This window comes from Leopardus geoffroyi, chromosome D3 (assembly GCF_018350155.1).
Source record: "Leopardus geoffroyi isolate Oge1 chromosome D3, O.geoffroyi_Oge1_pat1.0, whole genome shotgun sequence".
Lineage (NCBI taxonomy): Eukaryota > Metazoa > Chordata > Mammalia > Carnivora > Felidae > Leopardus > Leopardus geoffroyi.
The window spans coordinates 17,745,586-17,761,865 of record NC_059339.1 but is presented as its reverse complement, the minus strand read 5'-3'; the positions used below and the strand labels follow the sequence as shown (position 1 = coordinate 17,761,865).

The following is a 16,280-nucleotide window of genomic DNA, read 5'->3' as shown; positions in this document are numbered from 1 at the left end:
TCACGGACCGCGAGATCGTGACCTGGCTGAAGTCGGACGCTTAACCGACTGCGCCACCCAGGCGCCCCTGTGAGGGACTGTCTTAAGTGCCCTAGATGCATTAGCTCATTTCATCCTCGAGACCACCCTCCAAGGCCTTCGAAGGTAGACATTAGCCTCTCCACTTTGCAGATGAGGGAACGGAGGCACAGAGAGGTGAGGTTGTTTGCCTCAGGTCCCAAAGCTGTGAGTGAGGAGCGAGGTCCACAGCCTGGTAGTCTGGCTCCCTTTCTACACAGTGCTTTTTCTAAATATGGAGTGGCCCTATTTTTGTTTAAACGCATGCACAGTCTGGCTGGAGCTACCCCAATATGTTGACTGCTTATTTTATCTTTGGGTGATCTTTAAAAAAAAAAAATGTGCATTGAAAAAATTTTTTTTGGTCTTCTGCCTGTGTAGAAATTGTGTAACAAGAAAACAGGACAGGTCAAAGAAAGCCAGAGGGCCTCATTCTCTTCCCCTCTCTCCTCCTGTCACGGAGTGCCCATTCCCAGCCCCGCTGACAGCTGTCTCCAGAGCTGCCCATCTGCTTCCTTCAGGGTGTCCCTGGAGGTGTGATTCTGCATCAGGCCCTGGGCTCTGCCTGGTTCCCGCTGTATCAGGAGCCAGGTCAGAAAACCAGCCTAGCTGCTGTAGGGCATACGTCTTTAAGGGGACCCGGGCTTGGATTGGGTTTCCCAGGAGAAGACCTTCTTAGGTCTTCTTAGGTCACATAAGAAAGACTTATGTGTCCCAGGGGAGATGAGTAAGGGGGTCAGGGAGGCAGGGCAGGGAAAGGGAAGAAGCCAAACAAGGTATGATTTCGGGGCAAAGTCCTATGGAGGGTATCCTCAGCCCGGATCCTCAGGGGTGCCCTGGAGAGTGAGTCCCTGAGCTGAGTTAGCCTGGGGAGGGAGCGGGGCTTTCACACACAGGCACCTGATGGTCATCAGCTAAGGCCTGCCCGGGAAGGAAGCTCAGGCGTTCCTGGCCCCCCTGCAAGTGCCAGCAGAGGCCTTCAGCAGCCCAGGAGCTCCACGAAGGGTCACAGGACTGGCTGGTGGAGGTGAATGCATGCAGAGGCTGGGGTAGATGCTGGGGCACACAGAGAAGGAATGAAGAGATCTGAGTGGGTTTGGGCTGAGCACCAATATCGTCCAGGCCAGACCAGATGCCGGGATGTATGGGAAAGAGCGACTGACTTGGTGTTCTCACTGTGTGACCTTGGGCAAGTGCCTCAGCCTCTCTGAGCCCCAGTCTTCTCACCTGAAAAATGAAGGCAATCATTTGTCCCCCCCCACCCCCGCCCCCCCTCCCCACCCCGCCCCAGGGCCTCGTAAATAAAATACTACACAAAGGTGAGGTGTTTACCTTTCTCTTGGGTGGGGATTTATGTCACGTCTTTGTACTATAATTTAAATGGAATGAGACTGTGCATTGTATTAGTCAGCTGGGCAGCCATAACAAAATACCGGAGACTGAGCAGCTTAAACCACAGAAATGGATCTCTCACAGTTCTGGAGTCTAGAAGTCCAAGATGTCAACAGGGTTGGTTTCTGGCGAGGCCTCGCTCCTTGGTTTGCCTATGGCATCTTCTCGCTCTTTCCTCTGCATTTGTGTGGGAGGGAGAGGGAGAGAGGGGAGGGGGAGAGAGAGAGAGAGAGAGAGAGGGGAGAGAGAGGGAGAAGGAGAGAGAGGGGGGAAGGGGGGTAGAGAGGGAGAGGGAGGGAGGGAGAGAAGGAAGGAGAAGGGGAGAGATGGAGAGGGAGAGAGGGGAGGGGAGGGGAAGAAAGAGAAAGAAAGAGGAAGAGAGAGGGAGGGAGAGAGAAGGCATTATCTCGGGTGGTTCTTCCTCCTGTATAAGGACACCAGCCCTATTGGATTAAGGCCCTCACCCTATGACCTCATTTAACCTTAATTACTTCCTTAAAGGCCCCATTTCCAAACACAGTCACTTTGGGGTTAAGGCTTCAAGATATGAATTTGGGGGTGGGGGGGACATCATTCTGTCCACAACATGCATGTAGAATGCTTCGTGATGCGGGGCAGACGTTCTAGAAATGTTCCTTTCTCTCCTCTCCCTCCCTCCCTTCTCCTCATCCTTCCTTCTAACCAGTATCGCATTCCAGGGACCTTTCTGGGCTGAGGCACCGAGTGGTCAGCAAGGCAGACCCAGTTCCTGCCTCCATTTCCTAAGGAAATGTCTGACTCTCACCCATGGTGAAGCAAAATCAATAAGCTTGGGGCCCACGGTCCTTACATCGCAGTGTTTGGAGGCAGAACCTGCACCCCCAGGCCTGACCGTCGGGGGTGCCTCATGGCTGTTGGGTGGGGCGCCGGGGGAGGGTGCCCACAATGTGTCTGCAGTCAAACAGAAAAATAGTGGCTAACTTGGAAATGTGACTTCGCTTACAAATGCCTATTTCCAGCTTCTCTTGAGATAATTAGGTGAGCTGGCGGCCCTGGGCCCCCATTCTTGTGAGGCCTTGGCTGCGCACCTGCCGGCCTTGAGGGCGCAGGGAGAGTGGTCCCAGTTCACTCCGTTCCCTGCTGGGTCTGGCTCAGTAATTATCCTGCCTGTCCCTGTAGGTATTAAGATTTGCAACGGCTATTTTAAATAAATATGACCGATTGGAGGGCCTGACTTTGGAGCCTTACTTTGCCCATATGGAGAGTGGGGTCAGTAGAATCTTGTTTTCTGTTCTTTTTTGTTGTTGTTGTTCCCATGGGTGTAAGATCACAGACTGTGGGGTGCGGTTGGAGGGTGAGGGCTTTTGGGAATCGGGAATCATTATGGTGATAATGGGTACGGCTCGGATGGTCCCCTTAATGTCCTCCCCGTATCCATGCTGGTTCTAGAGCTCCTAATCTCCTCCTGTTCTGGCTCGGGGCTTGACCGTGTGACCTTCTCTGACCCGTGGGATACTAGCAAACATAAGGCAAGCGGAGGCTGAAAACAGTGCTTGCATATTTCCACTTGCTCCCTTGGACTCCCGCAGGCGCCTAGAGAATGTGCCTGAGCTGGCCGGAAAACGCGTCCAGACTAGAACACGAGAGATGCATGCATGTGACAGACGCACGGGAGAGAGAGCCCAGTTGTCCCAACGGAGGCCATCAGCCAACACGTGCTGACTGCCAGACAAGTGTGTGAGCTTGGCTGAGGCTTGAAGAACGGCCAGCCAACCGCAGACTTGTTCAGGGTCGCGGAAGTAGTAGTTTGAAGAGCTTGAGGTTTAAGATAGCTGGTTACATGGCATCGTTGTAGGGGGAGAGAACTGATACATTTATAGGCTCTGCAGGCTCCTTCTTCCTCCCCTCCTAATCTCCCCACCCCCCCCTCAACTTGAATTTACCGAGCACCCACTATGCGCTAGGGTACACTGGCGACCAAAATTAGACACGGTCCTCGCCCTTCTCGCTTCTGTTTCTATCACCCGCCTCGCCAAACCCGGACTTCAGCACGGAGGTGACTTATTTCGCTGCTCTAGGCTGATCTGGGATGGGTTTCTTCCCCACAGAATGCTTTGTTACAACTTCTATCGTTCTCATTTTCGTTGTTCCCTCGGCCACCGCAGAGATCGCCACTGGTGGAGTTGGCTCTTTCCAGTAAGGGAAATCCTTTCGAGATGATGTGTGCAGCTGGGATGTTCTTAAGGAATTTATATGAAGAGGGAGCAAATCCTTGTATGTTTTTACAAGGTAGGGAGAGTTTTATGTTCTGTGAAGTTCGATGTATTGTGATGAATTATGCTTCGGTCTGAAGTCTATGCAGAAAAGCACAGCATTTCTCGGAGTTCTGGGAAATAATACTGTAAATAAAGCGGTGGTTTATTTCTCGGCCGGGCATTTTCTCTAATAATGTAAAGAGATGTCAACACCCATTTCTTAAGGGCAAAATATGAGGTTCTCTCTTCTCACTCCAGGGGAAGAGTGACTAGAGTTTGCTTTAGATTCTTTTTTTTTTTTTTTTTTTTAATTTTTTTTTTTCAACGTTTATTTATTTTTGGGACAGGAGAGACAGAGCATGAACGGGGGAGGTGCAGAGAGAGAGGGAGACACAGAATCGGAAACAGGCTCCAGGCTCCGAGCCATCAGCCCAGAGCCCGACGCGGGGCTCGAACTCACGGACCGCGAGATCGTGACCTGACTGAAGTCGGACGCTTAACCGACTGCGCCACCCAGGCGCCCCTGTTCTTTAGATTCTTAAAGGCAGGGGGGGCTTGGTCTAGGGCCTGTGTCCTGCTCAGCTGGCCGTCCTCGTGCTTCCAGCTGGCCCACATCAGTTCAGGCGAATTAGGGGAGGCAGCACCATCTGACCCCGGGCTCTTACTGGAGTGTGGTTCCCAAAGATGTGTCTGCCTTGCCCGTGGCCTGCTGTGGGCAGATCTTTCTGTGAAAGTGGAAAGGCCAGTCACGGTCCTGTTCCTAGCCTCAGTTTCCCCACCTGTAGTGACCCAGTGATAATCCACCATTTCTCTAGCTGTATCCCTCCACCAATCGGCATCGCTGGAACTCCTTCCCTGGGTTTATGCATCTTGGAGACAGAAAGACGATGGGGGCTGGGTCCCCCTGACGGTGGCAGTGTGACAGGGAGTGGGAGGTCTTTTCTGATCTGGTGATTTGATTGATTTGGTCATTTGTGTTTGGGAGATGCTGTTTTGTGCTCCTCGGGTGATCTTACATGGCTGGATGCCTTCACTGCCTTCGATGCCTGGATATGAGGCCTGCTTTGGTTCCTGTATTGCATGGCTTTAAGAAAGTCAAGTCCACTCTCTTGGCCTCTGTTTCTTCCTCTGGATAGTGAGGTGACTCTTCCGGCTCTGACATTCTAGAATTTCTTGATGCCAACGACACCCTTGCCAACGTGTCTTAAATGCGAGAGGGAGTTTTCCTCCTGATTCCCTGGCTTCATCTTGGGGATAGAATCGAGAGTGTGTGAATCAGGATTCCTTTGATTGGAAAGCCTTAGAAACTCAGTTCATATTGGCTGAAGCAAGGTAATATGCCGGCTCAATGGGTTGAAAAATCTAGGGCTCTGGCTTCAGGCTTGGCTGGATCCAGATGTCCTTCAGAAGGCCATTGCTATGGTTACATGCTGTAGAATGCTCTTGGTCAGGAAGGTCCTCCTCAAACCTGACTCGCCTCCTTCTTGCTGCTGTGTAGATGCATCCTGTCCTTCCCACCATCACCACTGACGGTGTATGAGGGGGTCAGGGGTCCTGACCCCCAGGTTCAGGTCCTGGGGCTTTTGTGAGCTGTGTGACTTGGCAAGTTTCCTCTCTGGGCCTCAGTTTTCTCTTCCATTAAACAGAGCGAGCAGTTCTCGCTTTGCGCTTCTCACGGACCCAAAGCAAGGATCAAGTGAGACCAAGGACACGGCTGTGTGTTGAAAAGCCCAAAGCACCGTACACATCCACGGCCCCATTCCCTTATCCTGTAACGTGTCTGAAGTTGCTTCTGAGATTCTCCGTTCTCTTTTCCTGTGTGGACTAGACACATCAGCAGACTGGCTGGGTGAGTGTCGTTGTTATTTTTACGGCTACAGAGAGCCCAGGCCATTAGGAAGGGCTCCACCAAACATTAATTACAACGTGTCTTCCCTGGGTCCACGGACCGTTTCTGAGAAACAGAAGCTGCGTGGTGTTTTATCAAACATTTATGGCTACTGGCTCGGGGGTGGGAGGGGGTGAGTTTACAAGGCTGAGCCCTGGGAAATTAAATTTCTTGCATTTTGACTCAGTCCTAATCATGCCGCAAGCCATGGGATTTATGAGGCTGTAAAGGCTTGAGCACATTGCAGGCTGGAGGCCTTGCTTCTGGCTTCTGGCCTGTGTCCTTGACGAGAGGCATCCTCTAGGAGCTTGGGGCTCAGCGGCCTGTTGGTTCGACAAACACACACCGGGTGCCCGCGGCCTCCAGTGGTGAGCAGCACAGATGTGGGGTCCGCCTTCTTGTTGCGTGCAGCTTCCTAAGAAGACTGGCATTGCCGAATGATTTTGCAAATAATTCCAGAATTTCCAACTATGGTTAAGGGACTGAGGGTTAAGGGAGTGAGGGAAGGTTCCGAGATGACGTGAAAAGGTTGAGTGGGGTGAATGGCGGTCTCCAAACAGATCTGTCCATGTCCTAACTTCTGGAACCCGTGGACATGACCTTATTTGGAAAAAAAGGGTCTTTGCAGATGTAATTAAATAAAGGCTCTCAGGGAGCCTGAGTGGCTCAGTCAGTCAGTTAAGTGTCCGACTCTTAACGTTGGCTCAGGTCACGTTTTTGCAGTTTGTGGGATTGAGCCCCGTGTTGGGCTCTGTGTTGAGAGGGTGGAGCCTGCTTGGGATTCTCTCTCTCCGTCTCTCTCTGCCCCTCGCCTGCTTGCCACTCACTCTCGCTTTCTCAAAATAAATAAATAAACATTTGGGGCCACCAAGGTGGCTCAGTCAGTTGAGCGTCCGACTTCGGCTCGGGTCATGATCTCGTGGTTTCTAAATTTGAACCCCGTGTCGGACTCTGTACTGACAGCCCAGAGCCTGGAGCCTGCTTTGGATTTTGTGTTTCCCTTTCTCTCTGCCCCTCCCCCACTTGCGTTCTGTCTCTGTCCCTCTGTCTCTGTCTCTCTCAAAAATAAACAAACATTAGAAAAGCATTTAAAAATTTAAAAAAACAAAACAAAACAAAGGAAGGATCTCGAGATGAGATTATCCTGGATTATCCAGTCGGGCCCTAAGTCCAATGACAAGTGTCCCCACAAGAGAGAAGGAGGAGAGAGCCATGCGAGGGTGTTGTGATACAGCCATAAGACAAAGGACACTTGGAGCCACCAGAAACTGGGAGACGCAAGGAAGGGTTCTTTCCTAGCGCATCCAGAGGGATCAGGGGCCTGCTGACACCTTGACTTTGGAACTTCTGGCCTCTAGAACTGTGAGGAAGTGAATTTCTGTTGTTTTAAGCCACCATATTGGTGGAAATTTGATACAGCAGTCTCAGGAAATGAATCCAGGTGGAATAACCAATTTTGACCTCATCTGGGAAATCCAGGAAGGCTCTGGGAGGAAGTGGCTTTTGAGCTGGCAAATGTGGGATAAGTAGCAATTAAGCTGGCAAAAGGGGCTGCGCTGCAGGTGAGGGGAGGGCCGGGGAGGGGGAGAAGTGTTCCATGAAGACGCCGCATGTGCAAAGGCCCTGAGGTGGAAGGAGCTGGACTTGCTGCATCCACAGCCCCTTTCGGTTTTGCGGGAGCATCAAGCTCTGTCCTACCTCAGGATCTTTGCACTTGCTCCCTCAGTCCGGGATGCCCTTTCCTCCACCTCTTCCACATGTTGGCTCCTTATCCTTCCAAGCCTCAGCTGAAATGAGATGTCGGGCACAGCGTTTTATGACCATCCTCACTAAGTATATCCCCTCTCTTACTCTTTCCCTCTCCACCCATTGGTTCCCTTCATAACGTTGAAAATGATAGTAACGACAGTAGCCAAGACTGAGCCCTCAGTATGACCTAGGCATTGTGCGGACTGCTCTACGAGTACCCGTCTGATTTAATCTTCATTAACGATCCCGTGGGACAAATGCCGTTTTCTTGTTGTCGTGAGATCCCCATTTCACAGATGGGAGCACTGAGGCACAGAGAGCTCAGGTTACATGGTAGCAAGGGAAGGAGCTGGGATTTAAACCCAAGCAGTTTGGCACATGTTCAGCAGATACTTGGTGGCCGCCTCTTGCCTTCTGGACTTTGATAGAGGTTTGAGCCTTCCTGGGAGCAGTGTCCCCAAGATGGCCCACAGCGGAGCCCACAGGTCCTGGGCCCCTGTGCGGGAATCATCGGTCCTCCATCCCAGTTCTTGCCCGGCCCAGAGTCCTCAAGAGAAGAGGACCCGAGAGCCCCTCTCGGCCTCCGTCCACTCCTTCCCTGCAGGTGGAGGGGAGGAGACCCCAGTGCAACGTCGCCAAGGTGCACAGGGGGTCACCGCTGCCCGAGAAACTTCCTCCCACCACACTGGTGGGCCCAGGGTATTAGGGGCTGGCAGGACTGGAGTTCAGGGACGAGTCCCAGCGCTCCGTCTCCTGGGAGCCGAGGCCCCTGTCTTCCGGGAGGCCAGGATGTGCGGCCACGTGTGTCCGGAAGCACCAGTCAGCTCCGTGGGCAGCCACGCCGAGGTACCGTGGCTTAGCCCCGGCACGTCCGTCCCCCTCACGCGGCCCATCTGCGGTTCAGGAGGAGCTGGGCTCAGCTGGGCCGGGCTTCCAGGCTGCAGAGGAGGCTCAGGCTTCCACACCTTCGCCTTTGGCCTCCTGGCACCAGCAGGCTGCCCAGGGCATTCTCTTCCCATGCCAGTGCCCACGGCCAAGGCACGAGACACCAGCCAAGTGCAAAAGTGTATTTAGGACTTTGCACGGGCTGCGTCCGCGAGCACACCGTTGGCGCAAATCCAACTCCCACCCAAGCTTCACCTCGGCGGACCAGACACCGTGCCTCTAGGGGCGGGAAGGCGGCAGAGGGCCTGGATGAGGGAGGAGGTGAAGGTTGGGGCCGGTCCGCAATCTTCTTCTTGTGTTGCCTGTCTACACTTGGGGGCTCCCGGGCCTGGTTTTCTCAGCCAGTCCTGCTTTCGTTTGGGGGCTCGGAGCCGGCCGGGAGAGTATCTGGGGAAAGGTGCCAGAGTTTCCTTCCGTCCCTTGCTTGTAGCCGTGTGGCTGTGATTGGCTGCCCTGAGGGTGGTAACATCCGGGGTTCAAACTAAGGATGGTGTGGTTCACACAGGGGGTGAGACCGTTGACCGTATGGAGCTGATGGGGAAGCAGGAAGAGGAGATCACCTGAATCACTCTGGTCCTTTCCTTTTTTTTTTTTTTTTTTTTTAATTTAAAGGACCACACTTCAGGTTTATTTATGAAAAAAAAAATACTGCGGTATTATTGCAGAGGAAGAAACATGTTCATCAAAGCATATGGATCTCGACATACTAACCATCATCAACTGTAATCAAGTAGCTGGTATAACTTAAAAAATATCTATCTATCATCATCTTTTTTTATTGAGCTATAATCCACATGTCATAAAATTTGCCCTTTTTAAGGTATAAAATTCAGTGGTTTTAGTATACTCCCTAGGTTGTACAACCATCACCGCTATTTAATCCCAGAACACGTTAACCTGCCCCAGAAGAAGCCTACTTCCCATTAGTAACAGCCCCCCCCCTCCTTTCCCCCACCCCCTGGAAACCGCTAATCTATTTTCTGCCTTACACATTTGCCTCTTCGTGGCAGTTCATATGTCTGAAATTGTACACTCTGTGGCCTTTCAGGTCTGGCTTCTTGCGCTTAGCAGAGTGTTTCTGACGTCCACCTGGCTTGTAGCACGGGTCAGTGCCTGATCGTCTTCTCCATCACCTCCGCTCCTGGGGTGAGTGTGTGTGAGGGGGTTTCTGTGTCTGCCAGCCTCTTCCTGCCTCTCCTCTTCCTGCCAGCCAAGCAGAGAGCTTCGTTTGTAATTCCTGTTCCCTAGATAGAACAGAGCGACTCATTCACTCGCTTGTGATTGGGTGCCGCGGCCCCCAGGGCAAGGCAAGTACTGAGGCAGGCCAGGTCCCTGTCCTCGAGGAGGTGAGGACCGAGAGGAGGAGAATGAGAGGAGTTGAACAGGGCAGCAGTAGACCAAGTGACGGAGAGGAGGGTGGGTGTTTTGAAAGCAGAGCAGCTTGTGGGATGGAGCCTGGAAAATGCACAAGGGCAGAGAGCTCAGCCCGGCTGGAGGCATGGGTGAGAGGGTGGGGAGGGCGGGAGTGGGGTGGCGAGGGGCGGTGGGGGGGGGCGCGTGGCCATAAGTGCCCCTGACTTATCTGTCATGTAACCTGGGCCACAGCAGGGCCTAATTTGCCCTTGAAACCTCCCTCAAAGGGTGGTCTGAAGACTGCTCGGGGGAGAAGGGAACACAGAGAATAGTATTGAGCTGTGCATCCAACCCCTGCTGGATTCAGCAACAGACACGAACAAATCAGAGCTCCGTTTCTAGCTTAGGTCTAGCTGGGGAGACGAGAATTATCCAGAATTCATAGTCGAGGCCTAAAGAGTATGCGGATTCGGAGGTGACCAAGATCTTCATTGGCCCAGGAGATCCAATCAAGGAGGGCTTGCCAGCAGAGGTGGCCCTGAAGGAAGGGCAGCGGCCGGCTCGTAGAGATGTGGGGAAGACACGTCAGGAGCCAGAGCAGCCCCAAAATGTAAAAGCACTTCAAAATATAGAATGCCTACAGTATCTAAGACACTTTGTTTTCACTCTACCATTTAATCCTCAAACAAAGTTACTTGCATCCCCATTTTACAGATAGGGAGACTGAGGCTAAATCACACACAGATATTAATCGGCAGAACTGAGAGTCACCTGGTCTCCGGCTTCCCCCCTCTCCCCTCACCAGAGAGGAACTCAGGAACCCCAGGCCCCAGCTTCTGCTCAGGCTGCTTAAAAAAAGAAAAAGAAAAAAAAAAGCCACCTTAATTTTTTTAAAAAAATTATTTGAGAGAGAGAACGAGGCAGGAGGGACAGAGAGAAAGAGGGGGACAGAGGATCCGAAGCGGGCTCTGTGCTCATAGCAGGCAGCCGGATGTGGGGCTCAAACTCACAAACCGCAAGATCATGGCCTGAGCTGAATTCAGACGCCTCACCGACTGAGCCTTCCAGGCGTCCCAAGAGCCACCTTTTTAATGTCTTTCTTCCTGGCCAGGAAAATTGTCCACGAGGGTGTGAAATAGGCACTGGCCAGGCCAGGAAAAGATTCCTCCTCCCTGTTCATCGGATGATTCTGCTACTGGTGTGAAATCTTCATTTTAACCTTAAAAAAAAAAAAAAAAAAAAAAAAAAAGGAGGGTGGCCTGTCCACAAACACTTTTTTTTTTTTTTAAACAAACACTTTCTTTTCATAATCCTAACAACTATAAATCAGCACTTGGGACTCACTGCTTTGTGGATCTCGGCGTAGGTGCCCAAGCGATGAGGGAATAGGCCCTGTGCTAAATCGGGGAGGGAGTGTCACCGTGTGCGTTTGTTTTCTTCCTGACATAAACTGTCGCAATGCCATGGACAGGAAGGGTGATTTGTCCCCTCAGAGATTCTGCAGCCTCCTGGCCCTTGTCGCAGCCTGGCCTAGGAGGAGACGAGGCCAGGGTGGAGGGCACGACAGCCTGCCGCGTGCCGGGAGCCTGGGGAGTGAGGGGTGGCTGTCCGTTTTCCATCTGGAGCGGCCCTCAGCGTTTGTCCTGGCATCCTGCAGGTGGGGCCATGGAGCCGACGTCCTAGCTGAACGGAACCTGAGCAAGGACTAAACCCTGATTGTCATGATGGTTTGGAGTAACTAGCTTTTGAGGACTGATTGTTACAGCCCCATAACATGGCCTGTCCTGCCCACCAGTAGTTACTCTGGCTGTGGTGTGAGAGGAGCAGAATGCAAGCCAGGAAGCCTTTTGTTGTTTTTTAAGAGAGAGAGAGAGAGAGAGAGAGGGAGGGGAGTTGCAGAGAGAGTGGGAGAGAGAGAATCCCAAGCAGTCTCTGAGCTGCCAGCACAGAGCGCGACACGGGGCTTGAGCCCGTGAACTGTGAGCCCAAATCGAGTCGGAGGCTTAACCGACTGAGTCACCCGGGCGCCCCGCAGGGAGGTCTTTGAGAAGGTGATTTTGTTCCTGCAGGTGAGAGATGACGGGAGGTGGGGAGAAAGGGCTGGGGTCAGTGACGGGTGGGGGCTAAATAGACCAGGGCTCCAGAATGGCTATTAAGGGACAGGGGAAAGCGTCACTTCTGCTAGGCTTGCCCGAAGAGCTCTCAGACCACCAAAGTTCCTCTCGCCATCTCCTATTAGAGAATAAATTCCGCTCATCTTCTCGCAAGAAATGGGTCTCTGTTTTCACCCTTCGTAAAGGGCAACAGAAGGTTCACTCCAGAGATGCGAGGCCCCCGGGCCGGGCTGTCCCACGGCCGAGGCTCCGTCTGTTGGCAGCGTCGTCAATTACAAGTGGCCCAGGCAGGTGCCGGTCAGCTGGCCTCGCAGCGGGCGTTAGGGAAATCGTCTTTGGCTTGATTATATTAGCTGGCTGTCCCCAAAGAGGTGAGAAAATAGACCTAAATCCCTCTGGCTTTGTGCCTCATGCCCCGCCCATCCCTTGCGTTCAGGCGTCACGGCTCAATCAGAAGATGGCTTTTCAGCACAGCTGCTGTGGAAAATGGGGGAAATCTCGTTAGAGAGAGAATTGTGTCAGGAGAGAGAGAGATGCGATTTAGCACTGTATGTTCTTATGAAAATGCGTGTGCATCTCTGAAAAGGAACAGCACTGTTCAGGCAGGACAAAGGAGAGAGAAGCCCAGTGGCTGATCCTGGCGACCAGAGGACAGGGGTCACGTGGCTTTGGATGTGTGGTTTGCTGCTCCCACCGGCTGCCTTTCTCCGGAGAGCTCGGAAGCCGGGTGCGGGTGCCCATTCCAGCGGGATGGGCCCTAGCGTTTGTCCCAAGGGGGTAGACCCGCGCCCTCCAACGCGGCAGCCAGTAGCCATGTGTCGCTATTTACATTCAAATTCATGAAAATGGTGTCAGATGAAAACTTCAGTCCCTCAGCTGCATTAATCAGATTTTAAGTACTCCATAGCCACATGTGACTAGTGGCTACCAGACTGGACAATGCAGGTAAAGAACGTTCCCCGGATCGCAGAAAGTTCTGTTGGCCATTGCTGGTGCCCCCTGGTCCGGAAGACCCAAAACGGAAGATATTCAAACAACAAAAAGGAGGGAGGTCTTCGCTGGCCCCAGCCTAAGGAGCCTGTGCGCCTCTCACTTCCGTCTCCCGCTAAGTGGCAGAGCTGGGGTTAGAACCCAGATCTCATTTAATTCCAGAGCTCACCCCACCTCCCCCCGCCATCTTTAGACTCTGTGTAACACGGACTGGCCCCAGATTGCTATGAAGTGGCTCATTTCACTCAACACGTCCTGCTCTAGGGAGCTATGGTATTTATCCACTAGGCCTGATAGGTCACTGGTCAAGGGAGGCTCTCCCAGTGTCACCAGCCGAGGGATGCTCTCCCGGTGACAGAGCCAGCATTGATTCTGGGCACTGTCGACCTGCTCTGGACGGCCAAAGAAAGCCCAAGGCAGGGAGCTGACAGATGGAATTTGGGCTGGATGCCCAGACCTGGTAAGTGCAGGAGAACATGGGAAGGCACCCAGAGTGCATGCCCTCCCTCAGTGTCAAGAGAGTGAGGTCACACAGATCTGGGTGGGGGGTGGGGGACACATTGGCTCTGCCATCTACTAGCTCTCTGGCCCCTACATTTTCTCTTCTTGCCCCGTCTTATCTCTCTCCACAGTGAGGGAGTTCCTTTAAAATATGAATCAGATCCAGCCACTCCCCTGCATTAATCATGCTCGTGATTTCCCTCTGATTTAGAATGCAATCCAAATTTTATAAAGGTCCACACGACCTGGCTCATCCTTTACCCTCCAACGTTATCTTTCCCGACACCTCTTGTTGGTACCTTCATGGTCCTCGTCATGCCCTGGAACTATTTCCTTGTTTGCTTTCTTGGTTATTGCCTCTATTCCTCCTGGGCTGGAGACTTCATGAAGGTCGGGCATGCTTATTTTATTCCTTACTCTATGTGCTGGTGCCTCACACAGCCCCCAGAGATGCAATGAATACTTGTCTAATGAAAGAAGTAACAGTCTTATGCACGATGCTTAACCTCTGTGAACTTCTGTTTCCTCACCTGTAAAATGAACTAGAAATATTTTGTAAGGTTATTTGTAAGATAGAAGCGGTGATGGAGTGCACGGCACACAGTAGGCACTCAAGTTGGCAATTATCAGTAGCATAGAAAAGTTGTAAGTTCAATACAAGTACCTTTTTTCCCCCAGAGCCATTTGGAAGAAAGCTGCCAACCTGATGATCCATGACCGCTGAATATAGTAGAATTTATTTCCCTAAAACAGGAAGGCTCTGAGATCGTCACAATAAAACTGTTAGGATCAGGACATTAACCCTGACACGTTACTAACCTCTAATCCTCAGACCCCTTTCAGCGTTTGCTGTTTGTCCCAATAATGTCCTTTGTAACAGAAGGGTCCAGTTCGGGATTGCCCATTGCCTGTAGGTGTGCTGTCTCTTGAGTCTCCTTTAGTCTGGAGCATTCTTCAACCTTTTGAAGGGGACAGGCCCATCATTTTGCAGAATGTCCCTCAGTTTGGGTTTGTCTGATGTTCCCTTGAGTTTAGCTTTGGATCGTGCATCTTTGGCAGGAATGGCACAGGAGCAATTCTGTGTCCTTATTGAATCCTGCCAGGTGGCGTGTGATTTCCATGTGTCCCATTATTGGTCTGTTCTCTTTAGTCATGTGACTAAGGTGGTTTCTGCCAAGCTTCTTTTTGCTGTGAAGTTACTCTTTTCCTCTGTCTTAATATTTTTGTGGAAAGGTTCTTTTTTTTTGTTTGTTTACTGTTTATTTATTTATTTTGAGAGACAGCGAAAAAGAGTGAGCATGAGTGGGGGAGGGGTAGAGAGAGAGGGAGAAAGAGAATCCCAAGCAAGATCTGCATTGTCAGTGCAGAGCCTGATGCAGGGACCGATATCATGACCACGAGATCATGACCTGAGCCGAAATCAAGAATCGGATGCTTAACCAACTGAGCCGCCCAGGAGCCCCAGCTCTTTGAAACTATGTAAATGTCGTCACCAAATCATTCACTCATTCATTCATTCATTCATAACATTAAGAACTAATTCTTTGCTATTTTACTTAGAGGATTTAATCCATTACTGTTATCATTTATTTTAGTGGTCAGATTGCCTCATTTTTGGGCCAGTGAGAGTCCCTTCAAGCTGTCTTCTGCGTCCCTTGATACAACCTCCATTTTACTCTGAGCACTGCTTTGCTTTTTGGCCCAGCAAGATGTTCTAGGCTCATCCTGTACTCTCCCTGAGCCAGCAGCTCTGGACTCAACCATTTCTCAAGGGAGCCCTGGTTCAGTTTAGTGGGGGATATCTAGAAGTAAAGTTGGTCCTGGTGTGTGTATTGCTGTTGGGGCATCACAGTTCTGAGAGCCCCCCCGTGGACAAAGCTCAGGGATGTGTGTGTGTGTGTGTGTGTGTGTGTGTGCGTGTGCACGCATGTGTGCACACATGTGTACACACACACATAGACATGCTCACGTCTGTATTTATTTCTAGACTTTTTCTATATACTGAAAAGCATAAAGTCACACTGATACCTCTGATTCAAATCTATCACCATCGAGTTTATTCTGGTTTTTTCCATTTCCATATTTGTAACTCCCTTCTGATGATGAGAAAGCTGGCTGCCATTTTCCTCAGTATATTTAACTGTCTGACCAATGAAACAATCATCCTGTTACACCTGCCACTGCTACCTTGCATGGACCCCCTTGTCACCCTGCCTGTTCTCTCTTAGCCCATGTTAGCTGTACCCTCAGGCAGATATCCTCCTCATCCCGCTTGGGCTCTGATGGCAATCCAATCATTGTGGTTGTTTCTGTCGTTACTATTATCCTTGGCAGGCTAGTGGGACTGAGGAATGGATCAGATTCTCATTTAGATAATCTGCTTTCATCCAACCGGAGGAGCCATTTCTGGAGGCTCGTGTATATGTGTGTTTTTTATATTCATAAGATGCTTCTCCCCAGCCCCGTCTAAGAGGTCAAAGCAATTAAAAATCCTTAATAATTACCCAACATTCAGGAATTGATGGCTGATTTCAAGTGCCATGTCTTTTATTCTTTCACCTCCCCCGCAGAAATCTAAAGGAGGAAAAGTAAGTAGCAGCTGAAATGATCCCCCACTCACTTTCTATAAAGAGGAAAATTAGCTGCTCTAATAATCATGAATATTAATGTATAGCCAATTGCACTCAATTAAAATGATGATCTATAATTTTGCCTCGGAGCTTTATGGAGGCCATTTCAATGACTACCGAGTGGAGTTGGGTGCTTTTCAGAGTTTGTGGGTTCGGCTTAACTGTCTCATCCCCATCACTGGCTTCCATGTAGTATGGACCCCAAGTTCTTCCCCGGTCAAATTGCTCAACCCCTGGAGTGTGCATTTTCTCTGTGTTTAGGGTCTGGGATATATCATAGTCATGGCAAGTTTATGAGATCCTGTGTAGGTCACTCTGATTCCGTTAGTCCTGAAAACAATTCCTCCATTACTCTTCTGACACACAGGTTCGCCATGATTGTTCGATGAAGTTCTCCTCTCCCTGGCCAGAGCTGCCTGACCGTAGG

General features: G+C 51.1%; 2 long non-coding RNA genes across 4 annotated transcripts in view; both read left to right on the top strand.

Moving 5' to 3' along the window:
- LOC123588032 overlaps window positions 1-16,280 on the top strand; it is a 52,282-nt gene that overhangs the window by 16,536 nt on the left and 19,466 nt on the right. The window lies entirely within an intron of this gene.
- On the top strand, window positions 8,068-10,831 carry LOC123588033. 2 transcript variants are annotated; one of them, XR_006707662.1, is made up of 4 exons: window positions 8,068-8,662; window positions 8,878-9,002; window positions 9,314-9,411; window positions 10,730-10,831. It is a non-coding gene; the product is annotated as an uncharacterized LOC123588033 (long non-coding RNA). The 2 variants fall into 2 exon arrangements; XR_006707663.1 differs by lacking the exon at window positions 10,730-10,831 and adding an exon at window positions 10,021-10,264.